This window comes from Coturnix japonica, chromosome 4, assembly GCF_001577835.2.
Source record: "Coturnix japonica isolate 7356 chromosome 4, Coturnix japonica 2.1, whole genome shotgun sequence".
Taxonomy (NCBI): Eukaryota; Metazoa; Chordata; class Aves; order Galliformes; family Phasianidae; genus Coturnix; species Coturnix japonica.
In genome coordinates, this window is record NC_029519.1 from 62,156,309 (window position 1) to 62,173,996 (window position 17,688).

A 17,688-nucleotide genomic window follows, 5' to 3' on the forward strand; every position below is an offset into this window, starting at 1 on the left:
GTAGTAAAGAGAACTGCTTCCAGAAAATGGAAGAAAGCAATTAGAGCCAAAGTTGCTAGGCAGAGGCTATCCGAGAAAAAGGAACAGGAAATAATGCAGCTCCTATCACAAATAAACAAGGTAAACAGCCATTACTAGTAGTGATTATATATTTTGGCACTAACAACCTTTCCAAGTTATCAAATGGTATGGTTACGATTTGCAGTAAAAGCACAGCCAGTGTATTAATGAAACAATTATCTTTAATTTCATTGGTCTATAAGTTATGTATGCATACAGTTCCTTGTTTCTGATGGTTATGAACTTGAACTAATATGGCAACCTTTACCGCTGACCTTAGGATTCAACAATGATTTGCTATTCACAGATACTTTTCATAAACATTTCCATCACAGGCAAGAACTCCCTCTAGCATAAATGGATCGTTCTCAGAATAATGCTGTTCAACAGATCTGAAGTTTGACTTATCCATACAAAACCTCTTAAGGTGTACTTAAAATAAATGTAACCATGTTTAAAACAACATTCCTTGAATTTTAAAAGAGGAGAACAGCGACCAGTACAAGTATTTCTTTCTGTAGTCAAATCACAGCTCAAATGTAAAGATCTGATAAGCGTCACATCAACTGCCAACATTTGCAGTGTATTAAGAAAAACAAAATCTTGTATACAAGCCACAGAAAGCCTCTTGTGCTAGACAATATTGAGTGATGTATGCATTAATAAAGCTGCAAAGATGTTAGCCAGGAACATCAAGAAGACTCAGTAAAAAAAGTAAACCACAGATAATTTACAACAAAGAAGCAGCGATCATATAGTTTGCCAACATGTAAGAAAGAACATTTTTTCACCTGTCAGGGACAACACATTCAGGTTTTAGTGACATAAACAGCTCATTTAATCTTCATCTTGTACAAAGGTGAGCATATCTACACAGAATGGAAAGCCCTGAGGCTATAAATACTTAAAGAACTGAAGCTTAAAAGATTCATGTCACTACAATTGAAAATAAAATTATAACCTGCCTTGTTAGAATGATTTTTGTGGAATGTGTTTGAAGTGGCAAACAACATATTCTCCTCCTTTATCCTGTAATATCAGTTTTTTTGACAATCCTTAAATGTCTACAACAGCTGGAGCAGGAGTGGAATCCTTTGTTCTTCTCCAGTTCCTCTGCATACGTAGTAGTGGAAGTCAGAACAGATTTTGGCTGGCAGGATCCTTGTAGCCCTCCCTCTAGAAATCAGTATTATCAAACCAAATTTAAATGGTCCTACTGAGTTCACTGATACATGATAAAGACTGTTACCTCATGCCTCTGCCCAGTTAACATCCACCAACAATGAGAGCTTGAGATCCTTAGTGCATTATGCAAGCTGCCATTTCCATTCCATTCACAAGGAAACATAACGCATCCAGTTGCATGAAAGAACTGGTAGTGTGAGGTTATGCACATTTATTTCTCCACTTGTCTTTCACTCTGGCTGATATCCTCCTCATAGTCAAGGTAGAGTTTCAGATTTAGTACATACAGAGACCACAGATGCTAGTTCTCCTGAAACCCAGGTTCACTGCTGTTCACATCTCTCCTCTGATTGTGTGTCTTTTTTGTTTGTTTTTTACAATAACAACAGTAAAGTAGCCAGAAAATGACCACCTTTGTCATTATTTGCCTGCTTTCTTTTCATACTGAAAACAATTCACCAAAGAGCTAATGCTCAATTGAATTTCAACATAGTGACTTTGCCATTGAAGATGGAAGACATCTTCACAAGACATCTTCCTGGTTGAGTATCCACAGTGCCTGTACAAATTTTTCCTCTGGCAATGAAGATGAGCCCTGTTTCAGAAATCTCAGGCACTGCTTTATAGACACGAACATTTTAGATAAAGCTGTGATTCTAACTCCTGTTGGAAAAATACCAGCCATTTTAAACCTCAGAATTAACTTAGCTCAGCCATAGTCACAAGATTATTCTATTATATCTGAAACATACTCTATATGAAATGGGTTTCTGAGAACTGTTTTTAGAGTAATGCAACTTAAATGCAGATATTGAGGCAGCACCTCTGCATCACCAGATCTTTGACCTGAAATGAGGTCTCTTGATCCATTATGTTGCCATTTGAATAAGAAACACTGCACTGATCTGTGTGGCTTTTTACCATTTGCAGCTGACCTGTTAAGCACCTTTGACTGAGATTTTTCCATCCCAAATGTTTCATCACAGTCTTCCAACAGTAACGACAAATCAGTTAATAACACCTATCTACAAGTTTTTTTATTACAGCCATTCCATCCTGCAAAGTACTTTCACCATTACCTATCAGAGATAAGGAAAATGTCCTGACAAGTCACAGTTATATTTACATATTCTTAGGCAAACAAAAATGGCACAGCTCTCCCAACTAGAGTGGGTAAAATAAACTAACAAATAAATAAATTCACTCAACAAACAGAGGTACCAAAGGCGTATTCACCAATATTAGGAAGGTAAAGAAAAACATAGGCTTTCTGTATGATAGTTTGCACTCTGGTCTTTTGCTGGAGTTAAGCATTGCTCGGGACATAATCTGAAATTAGATGGAACTTGTCACTGGGTGCCTTCTGTCTTGTCTCAGATTGGTAGCTCTTTTTAGACCTTTTGCCTGTCAAACACATAACCTACATACCTCAATGACTTTCAAAACTGGCTTTTCATTATCTAACAGTGCAGATGCTGCAAAGGCTTGGAGCCTACCCTCACAGTGCCCATCCTTTCCTTTCTTTATGTTCCTCACTGTGTACCTTTTAGGGAACAAAGAACAGCAGTGGCCTGATATCAAGTCCATCATTTTCCACAGCCTCTATTCCACACCATTTAAGTTCTCTGCAAAATAGAGCAGGTGTTAGAAAAGAACTATTCCATTGTTTTCATACATCTAATACCAGCCTCATAGGCTGGAAACAGTACATGTATCTCATGTACGTGATCACAGCGTTGAAGCAGATAGAGACATACAAGCTGTAAGATCAGAAAAATCATTTTAAGGGCTGCTGGTAGGTTTCAGTTTGTTCTACAGAGTCTGAAGGCATTCAGTACTGAGTTTGTCAACAAGGAGTGTGAAAGACAGCTTTTTTTACACACAACTTTACATGAAAAGATTTACAGTTACTCCCTTACTGTTCTTATTGTCAGATGGGCTGGGGATGGAACCTTTCACTTCTTTGTACTACTTTGGTGATGTTAGTGTATAATCTGAGCTGTTAAATCCATTACCTTTAATAACTAGGGCTGCTGAATCCCATTGTGTGTCAACGTGATCATACTGGCTCTCCTTTGAAAAGAACTTTCTGGAATAAGAATACCAATAAGCTTATCTTTCCTAAATCAAAACAACCATACTGGATAGATCCCATGTAAAATTACTCTGGTTCTGTGTTCATATGCCAAGCTGGTTTAAGTCAAAGGACATTGTGTGCATCAATATTTCAAAAGTGAGTAATCACTCACAAACTTTATGAGTTCCAGTAGAGAATGTTGAAATTAGATGTGGAAAAAGAATGTTTCTATTCAAAACAGAAGGAAACTAAAAGGAAAACACTAAACAACAAATGAAAACATAGAAGATAGAGCAGATCATCACATTTACCATCCATCCCATTCTTCCAAAGCTTTACAAGATTCTTTTTTGAGGTATTCATTTTATTTCCCTAGTGTAGGAAATTATAACGTGAACTTGTAAAAAGACATAGAAAGCTGTATTTGCTCAATTCTTTTGGTTGTCATAAAGCTCAATGGTAGTATTAATGACAACAGAAGCACTGTGGGGCTCTGAGTTTTGACCTTGTTGACAAGATGAATCTCTATTGGTTTGATATAAACTTAATTATTTGGAGGTTTTGCTCTTAACAGTAGTTTTATACGTGCTACTGAACTACCTTGTACCCAAAGAAGCATCAGCAAAAGGAAAACAGATAGATGCAACAGTAAGTATATTTTTCTCCCCCAAAACAGAACTTTAAATAAACTTACACTAAAATTATAGGACAAGGCCTCTACTTTGTAATCTTTCTTTTCTAGGTTTTTGAATCCCTATCTTGTTCCTTCAGATCAACTCCCCTTGGCTTCAGCAGCATATCACTGAACACAGAAAGCTCTGGGTCACCCTGTTCAGGCTAAAACTCTATTAGCTACAAGTTCAAATTAAAGCGGTCCATAGAGCTGAGACATTTCTTCTGCCCGCTATTCCTTAGTGTAAGAGAAATTCCAGAGGAAAAACATTACTCCATAACTCAGTTTTTACAGATTAATACAGATTTTTTTCTTTTAGATTAAACTCAACAATGAAATCCTGTAACACTACACTAAATGTACTCCTCAAAACATGAATATAAATTCAATGGAAGACATGCTCGATCTGATAACATTTGATCAGGCAACTTGATTATCAGATCGCATTAATGCCATGTATTCAAATTCTCCTTGTTCTGTCTCTATATCTCTCACTGTTGGAATCCAAGCCCCGGAGTCAAATAATAAAATTTCCCCTACTCTTTGAAAGTCTTGGATCAAAGGAATGAGTGACAGCTATGATCTGAGAGCAGAAAAGCACTCATTTTGGTAAGAGTGGAGATACAGCACATGGTAACAGCAGAGTTAGGGCCAACTCTTCCAGATTTGATCCAGAGCTTCTTCCAAAACTAAACTAATAGTGTGATTCCTGGTGTTTGTATTTTCAGCCCCACAACTAAACCTGCAGATCTAACTCATTCAAGTTTGAAACATACTTTTAAAGTATGATTAAAAGCCTTAATCTTCTAACTGAAATTAATTTAATCAGAGCATCTCTAAGCTTCACATTCCTATCTGTTTTCTGTTCTTTTCCCCCCCACGTAGACTTCTGCTCCACTGTTATCACTTCTACTGCAAAGAAATAACAGCACCCACAATCAGATGGAACAGCATTGTTAGCTGATTCAGAAAACTCACAGGTATTGATGAGATCACTCAAGTGCTCAGTGTAAGCTCAGAGAGCTCTGAGCTCTGTTCCACTGTTGTGAAGCTGGGAAGAGAAAGTGTGGCTTAACTTGAGTTGTGGGAAGTGGCTCAAAATAAGCTGCAGGGTTTTCATGGATTTGTAGGAAATGCCCATATACTCTCTTTCATCAGTAGAGCACGTTCAGAGGGTAGCACACATATGGAAGCCGCAGCACTGTGGATCTCCAATACTATTTCCTGTGACAGTTGTGTCTGATTTCTACCTCGTCTTTGAGTACAGCCTCTTTTCCTATGGCTTTTAATGGAGCTGTTCATGTCTCATTTAAAGCAGAGAGAAGGACTTCTCATTTTGAATCTTTCTTGACCTGCCACAGACATAATATTTCAACATGGAGTTTAGGGAAAAAAAATGCATTTCCTCTGTAGTTTGCAGATATTTGCTATTTAAGTCTTAGAAATACTCCAAAACATTGAAGTGCTGAGTGGTTAATAAACAAGAAAATCATCAGAAAAAAATAATACTGTCACCATTATGTGGCCTTTCTCCTGTGCCTCTGGTTAGATGAATATACCTAGTTTTACGGCAGCAGAGAAGCCATTTTAATTAGATTTTTAAATTATAATCCATGAACCTGTGAAGAAGGAAGCAAACAGACACCAAAAGATACACTGACCACAGAGAAACAAATCATTCACTGCCAGCATTCTGGTAGCAAAGATAATTTTCTACAGCCTGACTGACTACATTGGAGGAAAAGCATTGCAGGCTCTGCCACAGAAAGAACACTTGTGTGAAGTCATCTAGCTAGCAGACATGCTGAGGTTCTTTATGTATTTGAACACCTTAGGAAAACATAGTTTTAGATTTCCTACATCAGGAGCTTTATATGCAGCTTTCTAAAGTAAAACCTTGCTTAGCAAAAAAAATTTATGATGTATTACAGCAAAGCTAAGGCTAGCTTGTGGATGCTTTTGTCCTCTGGGTAAATAGCACATGCTAGTCTTCAGGACTGACAGCTCAGCACTTTCATCACCTTTCCATTAAAAACATGCCAAATGTAGGAAACACCTATGGGTCTGCTGCTTCTGAAATAGAGCAGTAAGCACAGCTGAGACACACACTTCTCAGACATTGCTCCCCCCTGGATGTGGGTCATGAACCTAAAAAAAAAAAAAATTCTAACTACACATTCAGAGAGCTGAATGTGTAAATACATTTAGGGTCCTAGCAGTAATTAGAAACTTATATGTTGATAGCTGTTTTCACAGCAGCTACATTTTAAGCCGATATATATATGTTTTTACTAGTCACCTGAGTGCTGCAGAACTAGATATTTGAGTTGGTACAGATGAATGCGTATATCACTGTAATTATCAAATCATTTTACTATTTTTTGTTGTCATAGTATCATCTTATACTACATAACAAGCAAGGAGCCAGAAGGCAACATTTTTCTGCCAAAAGAATCAAGGCATATAACCACACTATTTTAATTCAACATCACGGCTTCATATATTTTCAGGCATTTCCCTTTATTAAATGATGAAAGGCTTCCTTCAGCTGGGGAAGTGACTTGCCTTGGCAGTTGCTCACAGCTCAGAGAGCAAGAAGCAACTCCTGTACTTTTTTTTTTTATTTAAAAAAAAAAAACCTCTGCATATCTACAGCTTGTCCACAAAGGGGAGTTGTAGGAACAAGGCAGCCAGTTTCTTCCAAACTTAAGCCTGAATAAAATTGCCTATAGTCACTGGTAAGGCAAATTCCCCACTGTGTAAGCTACTGTACAACAGTTCAGATGTAGGATATTCATTAGCCTCTCATTTACTATCTGCTAACTTATTCTCAGTTTTGCTTAGTTTCTAAATATTAATTTAAGTATTTTGAAACATAGAGAAGAGTGTGACAGAAGAAAAGGAAATTTAAATGGCAACTTAAAGTCATTGACTGTGCATAATAGTAGATATTTTACAACTGATAGAAGTTTATATGTGAGCACATAATTTTCACCTACTTTATCTATATATTGGTCCATTTCATTACCAAAATAGAATGCATTCATCATGGTTTTTATATATTGGCCAGTATTCTTGCTCTTTTTTAAAAGAAGTTTGCTTCTTACTACCCATTTTTGTGGCTTAGTACTCTGTCAGGGTCAGATCCTACAACAAGATGTCTGTGAGTTTGATTTCAGTCCTACCCCTGTAGCTGCAAAGTCTTTTGTACTTTTTGGAGCATTAGGAATGTAAGCAGATCCAAGAAGCAATGGCAGCAAACAGTTTACTTGCTTACAACTAGCAAATGCAAAGCTCTCTGTATGACATAGCCCTTCTTCTTATCAGGCTTATCCAACAACTTCCCTCTGGCTAGGTTTTGCCAGCTGGTTTGATTGTTACCTTTGTCCTTCTTGACTTTATATGCAAATAGCATTAAAGTGGTCTTTTTTACTCACTAAATACGTGTAAGACCAAGACTCTATCTTACATTCATCAGGCTGGGCATCCTAATAAAGAGGAAAAATACCTGGCCAACTCCTAAAAGTATTATACATTCATAGAATATCCCAAGACAGAATAAACCTACAAGAACCATTGGGTCAAACTCCTGGCTCTACATAGGACCGCCCAAGAACTCAGACCATTTGTAGAAGAGCATTGAGCACACACTCCCTGAACTCCAGTAGCTCCAGGCCACAACCACTGCCCTGGGAGCCTGTTCCAGTTCCCAGCCATCCTCCTGTGAAAAGTCTTTTCCTAACACACAACCTGACCCTCCCTGATGCAGCTCCATGCTGTTACCTTGGGTCCCATTGCTTCACCAAAGAGATGAGATCAGTAATACCCTTCTGCTCTCCTCTCTTCTGCCTGCTGGTTATGTCAGCCTGGCATGTTCCTAAATACAGGATAAGAACTAGCAGATGTGAAACTTGTCTTCTTATCTGCCTACTACATCATGTGGTCAACAGGTACATTAGCAACCACTTCACTGAGTATAAATTTGTGTAGACCTTGCCACAAGAGAGTTGTAATGATCTAGAACTGTTTTGTTCATATTAAGGAAAAGAAATCTCCTTTTCAAATAACAGGTGAGGCTAGACCTGAAACTTATCTTGGAAACATCTCTAGCCAGACTAGGTTTAACATTAGACTCTCAGCTTCCTTTAATCCAAAAGATGAACTTTTAGCAGGTATCATGGTGAATGTTTATTTGTTTAGAGCTACTCAATCAAGTGGAAATGGGAAACAGACACGAGTCAACCACAAAGAAGCCTGCAGAGCTGTGCAAGTCTTGAAGAAAGACTACAAGCAGAGTCCTGGCTGCCTTTGCCTCACCAGGAAGGACCAGGAAGTTTTAGCACCAGGAGCTGATGTAGGGAAACCATGGCTGCACAAATACCATATTGAATAGTTTCTAGGAATGCCTCAACATCTGCCTTCCTGAGTTCCTGATAAGTGTAAGATATACTAAACTGACTTGAAGAAGTAAAACACAGATCCAGTAGTTTAAGTATCTTTTTGGAGGAGCTATTCTGACCACCTTCAAGACTCTTAGGCTGCAAACAGGACAGCAAAGCTAAAGTGTCATCAGAAAATGCATGAATTTTGTTCTACTCCAAAGTCCAGGTGAGAACACGGAATTAATGAGAGACACTGTCTTCCTCATGCTCTTTTTATTCCTTCATTTGCCCACTTCCAAAACAAAACTTACCTGCCCCCTCTTTAGACCACAAAGAATTTCCTTTTCCTTCCCCTTTCATCACTTGTGTTTTTTCAACTACCCACCTTATCTCCAGCATGAAAGGTGGGGTAACTTTTGTCTTCATTTAAGTGTAGCTCCAGGCATCCACTGAGAACACTACAGAGCATACGTTAGCAACCAGTAAGAGCAGTGATCCTGCTCCACAAATTTAGGTTTGGTATTGGTATTTTTCAAAGGTTTGTGGTCAGTAATTTTCTGCCTTTGAAAGACAGTTATTTGGATTGCAAGATTCTAATCAAGATTAAGGATTACAAGATTGCTGGCTAAAAACACTTCAGGCTTGGACAAACATTTTAAATCACTGATGTTTTAATTGTTTAAAATAGACATGATGTAAATGGGAAGCATTTTTTTTTTCCATGGCTCATAAAATAAATGTATGTATGTGAGATAATATAATGTTTCATTTAAAAGATAAGACGCGCATCTTCAAGTTTCAGGTGATCTGTGAATTTGGTTTGGATCACAAACTAAAGGCCATAGAATCTATGCTCATGTACTAACATATTAACATTGTTGATATCTGAATCTTTTTAAGCTACAGTTGGACTGGGAGGATTTGCAACGTTGTCTGTGTCAAATTTCTGAAGAACTGCTGTGTCATATTTGACCATTACGCCCCCCAAGCTCACAACAAATTGCCTTGACCTAATAAACCAGGAAAGCTTGGATTTAGCACAGAAAGAATAACAGAAATATTCTTTTTTGATACACACTCAGGCAGCAAGAACATCTCCATCTGAACACTCATCTCATTCTAGCAAGAAACACTAGAACAGCTTGCTCAATGGTTGAGAGTCCCTAACCCCTTTCCTCCCCTGAAAATAAGTTACTGCTGTGTATTTACTACAGTTTTTCATTGTCTTCACTATGTGCCCTTTAGCTCATTGATATGTAGTTAATAATATATTGGGGTTTAGGATATTTTTATTTGTAACACAGCTCTTCAGGGATCATAGTTAACATGAACTACACTTAACCTCGTTTCCCAAGTTATTATGAAAACAAAATTATTCTTTAGAATTCTCAAGTTAAGTAGAACATTAATGATTTCAAAATTAGGGCCACAAATTACCTCCCTACTAGCACTTATTTACTTGTTTGTTTTTACTTGTGCTTACTGGAGCACTCTGATAACTAACTATAATACAATAGAAAGCATAACAAGATGGCAGAGCAGCAAGGCCTTACACTACAGCAAGTGAGGATCTGCCTAGATACGATAGCAGCAAGCACAGAAATAAGAGAGCATTACTTACACTCAGAAGGCTCACAAGGTCCTCAAATAAGCAGGAATCTCAAAACAAGATGCCTTTACCTCCACTGCCAGCCCTTAAATGAGCTCCTTCCAGTTGCATGCACCTGAGCTCCCCTGGATTGGCCCTACCTCCCCACCAGGTGCTCAGTCACTGTTTCACTTAGCATTTCCACTATACTAACCAAAGAATTTAGTTTTATGATCTGGCTTCATAACGTTTTGCACTTGCAATTTTGTTCTGACATAATGAGAAACACAGTGCTGGCTGTGTCAATATACGATCATGTCTTGTATATTATTACCAATACAAGTTGGGGATGAAAGGACTGAGTGCAGCTCTGCTGAAAAAGACAAGGGGGGAACTGGTGGGTGGGAAGCTGGATGTGAGCCAGCAGTGTGTCCTCACAGCCCAGAGAGCCAACCATATCCTGGGCTGCATCAAAAAGCAGCACTGCCAGCAGGGCAAGGGAGGTGATCCTGCTCCTCTGCTCTGCACTGGTGGGGCCTCACCTGGAGTGCTGCATCCACATGTGGAGTCCTCAGTACAGGAGAGAAACTGATCTAGCTGTGCATGTCCCTGTTCATTGCAGGGGAGTTGGACTAGATGACCTTTACATGTCCCTTCCAATTCTAAGGGTTCTGTGATTCTATTAAAATCACTTATGCATTCCTTAAATTATTATATACACACATGCATGTACACCTGCACACATTCAGGAGGGTAAAGGCTTTGCTGGTTTAGTAGGAGCCATTGAAATGTCCCTTGTTATTAAATAAAGTCTTAGAATAAACCTAATAACAGTAATCTCTACTGAACTTCCAGATGCATCTTTGTGTATCATCCGTATCAACATGCCTCCTCTTTTTCTTTTCTTTCTTTTTTTTTTTTTGCCAAAGACTAGCAAACCACGCCTTTTTAACATGGAGGTATGGCAAAGCATTAGTTTTTTGGGGTGGAATTTGGGGAGACCAATTAGTGATCCATAAAGCTCTTCATCAAAGCACTTTCTTTTGCTTCTCATCCTCACAAAGCAAAGCCACGTAAGTGCTTGGCATATGGCAGGGGTTTTTCTCACTCTCATACTACATAGAGTGTACTGGCTTCCTACTGCTGTCCCTGTTCTTATCCTCATACTAGAGGCTGGTATTGCCCCTGCCACAAATTGCTTCTGTTTACAGGTAATGTGTGCTACCTGTTGCCATGCAACTTGCTGCCCTTCAGAAATCCTCCAGCTCCCCTTTCTCCTCCAGCATAAGGCTGGATGCCAGCAGCTCCTTACTTCTCAAGTTCCAACCACCTAGGTTGTGTAAGAGCATGGCATTGCACACCACTGCCTTGGGGGGTTCTGTGGGGGTAGCTCTCACTGTAGGACAGTGAGATCTGGATGGGCAGGTTTCAGATCTGTTTCTGAAAGTAGTCATTAGTAGTCAGGAGTGAATCAATACAGAATACGTTACCGAGCTGCCCGAGTGAGTTACACAACCATTCCTGTGTGTCCAAAAATGAGAAGCTGATCCTGCAGTCACCACTAGAGTAACCCACATTGTAATAATTTTATCTTTTAACTTTGGAGGGTCCCACTGATAGTGACCTTACAAGTGGAGATCTCCTAAGGAACAGAGCTTGCCTTCCTAGTCTCTTACTCTCCAGGTCAAGAGGAGGTGGTTAGTAACCACTTCAAATTTGTGACACCATGAAGCCGCTATAACCCCCTCTGCTAAGGGGAAAAGGATTCACAAAACCACTAAGACCTTTGTCTGTGCCAATCTATGGTGTATTTGAATCATCACTAAGTGCACCCACAAACTTCTATGTTGGCCAGTCACAAGTATTTAGTAAATATATCTGTCTGATACCACGTATGCAAAGAAATAATAGGAAAACTATGTTCCCATAACTGTTTGCCTTTTGTGTTCTTTTCCTTCATGTCACTTAGGTTCTGCTTTGATGTCTTAGACTGGAACTAACGTTATGCTGACTTCCAGATAAGTTGGGGTACATAAAGGATTTGCTAATGATACCAAATAGGACTAGTAAATTATTAACTTCACAAGGTGGGATGAGATAGGCTTGAAAAAGATTTTCCCACCCACTTTGTCATTCAAATTTTCCTAAGGAAACAGGAGGCGCTTTGCATTTGGAGAGCCAATGGCTGGTACCAACCAGCAACCAGCTACACACACCTCACTGTGCACTCAGAAATCCAGAGGCCTGGTTTCCTGTGCATTTAAGTTGTCTGTGATTTGCTGCTGGTAAGGTAGAAGACTTGCGTTAATGAAATGGGGCTTAGTATTACACCACCGGTACATTATATGCCTGATAAGAACTACATTTCTAGTAAAGTTTGGAATTTTACTTGCAAAGCAAATTTACTGAAATGGAGAAAGTTGCATTTTACATTTGCTTACATTCTGAACTGACCCAGCAACGCTCCAGAGGAACAGAAGTTTTGAATTGGACCTAATCTGCATTTCAGATTTTCTTCTTGCAGAGGTATTTCATCTGCTATATATATATGTGTGCATGTGTGTGTATATATATATATATATATATGTGCATGTATGTGCTTGTGGATACTTGTGTTTTTCCAGGTTTTCATTCGTCGTGATATATAATAAATGCATTCTTACTGGATTCAGCCAGGAGGTGAGGTAAGGCAAGGGAAAGAAGAGTTTGTGAAGAGGGGGAAGAAAGGAGCGTCAATGCTTCTGTTCTCATTACGGTTAAAAAAAGATGGAAGAAACATCATGTAAACCCTTAGCCTTGGGGTCTAAGGACTTTCCTCAGAGTAATCTGTGCTAGTGCAAGCAGCTCCCTCCATCTCCCAGGAGCTCATCCTCACAACGACTTCTACAAAACTCCCTAAAATGCTGAAGTGCATTCAAGTTCATCAAAGCATAGTGAGCCCTTGAAAATGATGAAATCACTTTAAGTCAAACTTCAGGAATATCCAGTCAGCATTACATTATGGCAGAAGTTTGCCTTGTTGAATGGCACAACAGCCCCATAAGCAAGGGAAGACTGTTATGCTACCAATTACAATTCCAGTATGTAGATAGGAAATGAAAAATCATAGTGTACTCAAGAATCTATGAAAGCACTCATTTAGCAAAGCTCCCACATACTGTATGTGATGCAGAGTGACACCCTGGGGTAGGGAAAGCCTCTCACCTGCCTATGCACCTGTACGTTAGCAACTGAACAGCTCAATACAGTGGGAAAGGTGTTGCAACAAAGAGGCTATGATGGAAGGACTGGCATGATAGAAAGATGCTATAAAGGAAAGGAAGAGGATTGCTCACCTGTACCACAAGATTCAAGGTTCACAGGGGAAAGCCTTACCAGAAAAAGATCATCCAGAAAGAGATAATTTCTTAGTAGCAGTCAGCCTCTAAATGAGGCCTAAGAGAGGTGCAGCCAGGCTTCACCCCTTCCAGTTGTACAAGTGAATTGCCTTCACCTGTGCTCCCAGGGCTGACAGGGCCTTTTCCTCAGGTACTCAATTCAGTTCAGGCTGTGATTCAGCAGTTCCCATACAGATATATGTATACGTTCTGTTTTCTGAATGCAGTCTTGCCTCCAAGATGCAGCTTAGTGTGCTCCTGCCATAGCAGAGAATCCACATAGCCTTCACTGTGGGCTCTAAAGTACAACAGAGGTGATGCTAAAGTTTTGGGTCATTCCAGCAGCTTCCTCAGCACCCTACTTCATTTCTCTTTTGCAGAATATTCCTCCTTCTGCCAGGACATCTCCTTGGAATGGCAGCTGTGGTTGACCTGCCAAAGCTGACTGACAGCTGATACCCAGTCTTGAACCAAAACAGCTGCTTCCAGGAAAAGCATCCTGTTCTGAGAAATCACATTCCAAAGTTCATGAAGAATTGTGTGTGAGAATCTCACACTGAGGCATATGACGTTTTTTGGCGTTACCAGTGTGTTTTCTGCAGTTCAAGATGTCCAAAATCTTCCATTTTATGGATTCATTCTTTTACTGTATTCATGGAGGAAAGGCACAGAATTTCTTGACCTGTTTTCCCCGATGTTGATAGACTCAACACGTGCTCTTCTTCCATTAAACTTTATCTTCACCACTTTTGTATAGGATGTTGCGGGATGTGTGACAAAGACTTTGCTACTGCACTGGATCAGAGGAATCTGTCCTAGAGCTGCCTTTGAATAGTTTGCTTGTCTGCATTCACCATCTATCTTTCAACAATCAGCAGAAAAGAAGCCGAGTTCTAGCCCTGCTTGTTAGAAGTTTTCTTTACTATTTAGTGAAAATGAGCTCATAGCCTGAATCCAACTGAGGGGTCTGAGGAGACTGAATACAGTCTGCAAAGTTGTAGGTTCCAAAAAAAAAAAAAAAAAGAAAGAAAGAAAGAAAGGAAAAAAAAGGAAGTAAAGAAGTGACACCATAATTTTTTCAGCCCTGAGAAGTAATTTAATAAAGGTATTGTATGTCTTCCATGTCTTTTGTTTTTCTTTCAATGAAGCTTCCCCAAATACTTCACAAATACTTTCTTTAGCTGGGGAATTTGACACTATTGTTTAATACAATGATGTGCTTGCAACACTGGAAAGTAATGTTTTTCTACAAGGAAGGGATTTTTTTGCATGGCTGTGTTTTCACTTTTTGATGTGAGTGAGGTGATCTATACCCAGGTCAATGCTTTGGAATGCTTTTTAAAAATGTTTAAAGGAAAAAAGAAGAAGAAACAAAACCCCATCTTCTAGATTTCCTATATAGTAGATCCCTTTTACTCCTTTGCAAAATGCCAGGAACCTAAACAAAAGCCTGTCTATAAACAGCTATCAAGCCAAAAAGGGCCCTACTGAGGTTTTATTCACCTGCTCTGTTTTTCTATAGTCCTTCGTGAGAGCCGTATTTCTGAGTTCTGTCATTCATACAACACTTTATGGGAATGGCTATCTGGTTATGGGCGTGCTGAATGCCTGCAAAAAAGCAAGGAATGATAACTTTGAAGAAATTTGTAAATGCAATATTAAGCTTGTTGTTTTGTTGGTTTTCTTTTCCCCCCTCCAGCTCATTGATGGCATGGGGTGCAGGAGGCCTTGCAAGGCTTAGCGCGTACTGTTCTATTCCCAAAGTGTTTCTGGGATGCACAAAAGCTTGAGTGCCTGCAGTTCCCTCTGTTCCCCTTTTCCCAAAGAATATCCATCTACCAGTGACAACTATCCACAGAGGTCTTGCAGGAAAGCTGCACTGAATAAGTGCACTGTGCAAATAAAACACAACACTTGCAATGGCAAAGGAAAACACCACTCTTGGTTCTTATTGCCCTGACACTCTAATGAGTGTATATTTGGGTCCTTAAAAACAAAAACTCATCATCATCCTGGTCTAAGGGGCAGAAGGAGCCAGCACCTGGCAGCTGTAACGCTCCTGAACAGCTCCTCCTGGCCCTGGCGAAGTTTGTCATGTGTGCTATCAACAGGAGAAGGCTGCAAAGGGAACCTTGGTGGCTGCAGGCTATATCCAAAACTTGTCCTCTCACATCTCTGAGCTGTGATGCAAGAGGTCTAACCTGCCCCAAGACAAAGCACTGGGCTCCTGGGTGTGGTAGAACACCTGGATGTAGTAGAAATCTCAACTGCCCATCAAACTGGAGGCCTGGATCTCAGCTAGCTCTGCCTGGGCTGTGCTTACCATTCCCTCTTTTTCAGGGTAGGTTTGAACCCAAACACACTATGCTTTCGCTACAAGAGGCATTTAGAATAAAAACATTTCCAAACTTTCATATTTCCCCCCAATCCTTATCCATTTTCTCTTGATTTTACCAGCATCCATTTGTGTTTTTGTCCTGCAGAAGTTTTGTATCACAACAGAAGTGTCATTAGTGTCTGCTAATAACAATTTGGTGAGCACGAGGAGAAAAATACAGGAATCTTCACAGAGGCAGTGGTTTTCTGTTTTTTCCTGACAAAGGTAATAGCTGGGATTTGGTCCATGGATTCAAAACACCAAGCCAGAATGCATGCAAGAAAATTATAGCACTTTTTTTTTTCTTTTAGAATGCCTTTCTCTTTAGGTAATTCAAATGAGATCAGGTTCCAAACATGAGGTTTGTATAAGACAACAGGCCCAGATGAAGAGTCTGTACTGGAGACATCAAGTTCAGCTGGAAGGAGTTTGCAAATGGATGTGTAAATCAGTGGAGACTCAGGACAATTTCCCAATACAAAAATTTGGAGATGCCTGAAGCTCAGACAGCTCTGTTGGCACTTTCTGTTCTTTAAATCATCAGGTGCTGCTGGCATTGTAGAGTGTGCATGCAAATTGCAAGTGGATGGGTCTGTCTGAACTGTGGTTTCAATTCTCATACCAGCCCCATAAGTAAGTGGAGTAGAAGTTCTACCAGTACTGCTTGCTGGAGTTTCATTGGTGCATGCCCTTTGCAAGACTTCACAGTTAAATGCATGGATCACTCTTCACTTTTGTGATGTTTTTAAATATAAGGTGGCATTATATAAACAAACAGCATTACTCAGCAGTTTTCCACAAATAACAGGAACTTTATTAAAAAAATTCCAGTTCAGCTTACAGCTTAACCTCAGTCATTGACAACCCTCATTAACAACAAATGACTACTTTTCAGAGAATGGGACTTGTGCATAATATTGAAAGATCAAGTCTGTGACTGACATACTTTGTAAAGGTCTTAAAAGTTAGGTACTTCAAAGTATGAGCTTGCATTAGGAAGGAGCATTTGTTGAGTTGCAGATCCTCTTACCAATGTAGTTTGAAGCAGCTGGGATATTTCTTTGCTGGCCTGGTTTATAAGCTGAGGAAAACAATCTATAGATAGTGTATCATCTAATAGACAACAAAGAATTCTTTTGCTGGTATAATTGCCAAGCCACTGGCTTTTACCTGAGTGGGCTAAGTCATTAATTTTACACTTCTTAAAACATAGCTAAACCGGCAAGAGCTTTAAACATCATCTGTGCTTGTACCTGCTTAAAAGATGAAGCAAAAGCATCAGAAAATCCTAAAAATATGAAGGGAAAAATACTACTAATAATAATAATTTGAAATATCTAATAGCCCTTCCTTTGCCTTTTACTTGTATGCCTTCCTTCAAAATCAACATTTGCTTCAAGTATTTGCAAGAAAATTGTGGGCATATAGGTCTCATTTTCACACTGAAGCAAATGGTTTGGCTGAAGCAGGATGTAATAATGTTTTGAATAACCAAAATGTAGATGTTCTTTCCACTCTTCTTCTGACAGCAGGACCACATTTGTGGTGGGATCATTGCTTGGCAGGGTAGCTGAAGGATGAAACGTGGGGGAGGGATCTGGGGACTGAACCACAGAATCATTAGGATTGGAAAAGGCCACCAAGATCATCTAGTGCAACCATCAGCTCATCCCCACCATGGCCACTAGCCATGACCCTCAGTGACACATCTGTGCATTTCTTGAACACTTCCAGAAATTGTGACTCCACCACCTTCCTGGCTATCTTTCAATGCATCACCACTCTTTTTGAGAAGAAACATTTCCTAATATCCAACCTGAACATTCCTGATAGAATTAAAGACCTTCACTTCTCGTTTTATCACCGTTACCTGGGAGAAGAGACTGACCCCCCCCTCACCACAACCTCCTTTCAGACAGTTGTAGAGAGTGTTATCATCTACTCACTCCTCAGCCTCCTTCAGACTAAA